Source organism: Austrofundulus limnaeus, unplaced genomic scaffold (genome assembly GCF_001266775.1).
Source record: "Austrofundulus limnaeus strain Quisiro unplaced genomic scaffold, Austrofundulus_limnaeus-1.0 Scaffold2500, whole genome shotgun sequence".
NCBI classification, from domain to species: Eukaryota; Metazoa; Chordata; class Actinopteri; order Cyprinodontiformes; family Rivulidae; genus Austrofundulus; species Austrofundulus limnaeus.
The window spans coordinates 7,074-9,170 of NW_013954902.1; the positions used below are offsets into that span (position 1 = coordinate 7,074).

Here is a 2,097-nt window from a genome sequence, read left to right on the forward strand (position 1 = left end):
CTTCTCATCCAACCACAATTAAATTCACTCTATCCAGGAGACACAATTTATCAGGATAGTATTTTTATTAGTAATAACAACCGGAATAAAATTCCGAATTCCAAACAAAGTATTTGTACTTGGTTACTTTACAACTCTGCTTTTAAATCCTTCATTTGGGGTCTATAGAAAGTGGAACTGCAATGCTTTGGTCTGAATTGCTGCTTATTGTGACTCCAAAAACTCCGCCCCTTTTATGGGGTGTGTCTCAGATCAATTCGTTTTGAGGCTGTCTCTTTAAATTGCCATAGAAAATAGAGAAATTTGAACGGGTTGAAAAATACGACCCAAAAAGGATATAAAGATATCTAAGCAGCACCAGGAGAGACTAAATTCATCTTTTCTGCACAGAGACTCTGAGTACACAACAACATGTATTTAATAGTTAAAAATGTGGATTTAGCGGGATGTGTTCTTTCTTAATGTTTGCTTATGATTTTATATCTGAATAACAGCAAACAAAACGGAGTGTGTTGATGCTGTTGGAAACACCAGAAGGAAACTTATCATCATGGTGATCCAGCATGAGTCCATGTGTGTTTTTCTGTGAAGACTGTGTCTTTTCACGAGTCGACAATGTTGTGTTAACTTTATCTGCTACAGATCAGGAAGTGGAACGTTTCTACTCTCAAAACAAAGATCCATATTAAATAGAAGGTGGCTGATCAAGACTGTTGAGTCAACCCAATCCAATCAACCTTAAAAAACACAAAAACTGCAATAAATCAGTCAGTTTTTCATATGCTAAGGAAAAAGTACAGAGAAGAAACCAGTGAAGAGCAAAACTCTGCTGTCCAAAGTGACAAACCACAAACTTCATCAACACTCCAATGAGAAGCCAGATTAGATATTTTTACACCCTTTCAATTTTGCATGAGAAAGTTAATTAGATCGTCACAACTTTCTGTCTGTGTGCACTGAGGCTGCTGGAAGGATCCTGCCAGGAATCTGATGTTTCAATATTCGGCCGCTCTGATCCCAAAACAACAACTACAAACTATAAAACATAAATGGTTACAGAGGTAACGTCAAAAACACTTTTCTACTTAAATAAAATGAGATTATTATTTATCTTAACTGATTATCTGCAACTGAAATGAAACAACTAATCAGTTTTAGATCACATTTCAGAGGTGATGGGTGGTCAGAGCCACAACTAGACAATTTGGGGCCCTGGGCAAGATTTCAGGTGGTGCCCTTCGTGCAGTTTTCTAAACCGTCGAACCAGATTTTTAGTTAAAAACAACCAAAATACATGTCATGATTTCAGAATATTCCCACAGATGGCTGCTTGTTTCAAAGGGGTCCAGACCAGTTTCAAAGGTGGCTTGAGGGAAAATGTTCACACCCGTATTTAGTACAACCAGTGGTGGGCACCAGTCTGCTAAAGCACAAATCCACTCATTGTGGACCTAAATATTTCATTTGCACTCTAGCGGTCTTACTAATTTTTATAATTCATAAGCAGATTTGCGCTTTCTAAAATTAAAATGCAGTACCGCTAATAACTAATTATCTACCAGTCATATTATATTGAACAGCAGAAGGTATGACTGTCAATGAATCACAACACATGTGATCTATCCAACAGCACCCCTCCCAGATAAAAACACTTATTGTGAAGGTATACATCCTGCTGACTGTTGCTTTGAGTCACGGTTCTGATTTCCCACAATGCTTTGCGTCTGCTTACGTAGCAGGAAGGTAATGTTTAGAACTCCCTATTCCAGCTAAAACATACGTTTGTAATCCATACTAAAATTTTGTATGTATTGATTTATTTTACTTTACAATCGGAGCTCCTTTAAAAAATAAATAAATAAAGTTTAAACGCTGGAGCTCAATACTTGTCGTAATTGGTCGAAACAACGGGGTTAGAGATGCAGAAATGATTTAAAGATGTTATGCTGATGAAGACTGACATCTAGTGGTCAACTGGAGCAACTACGTGGAAAACTTTAAAATCCAAGCTCTTATTGTACAACCGTGTTTTCGTTTCCCGTCACAAATCAAATCCGTCATGTACCCAGAATGCATCGCTTCAGTTTTCCAATAAAC

At 37.3% G+C, this 2,097-nt stretch overlaps 1 protein-coding gene across 1 annotated transcript in view; it reads right to left on the bottom strand.

Moving 5' to 3' along the window:
- LOC106511088 (polypeptide N-acetylgalactosaminyltransferase 14) overlaps positions 1 to 2,097 on the bottom strand; it is a gene marked incomplete at both ends in the record, with an annotated part of 19,294 nt that overhangs the window by 6,435 nt on the left and 10,762 nt on the right.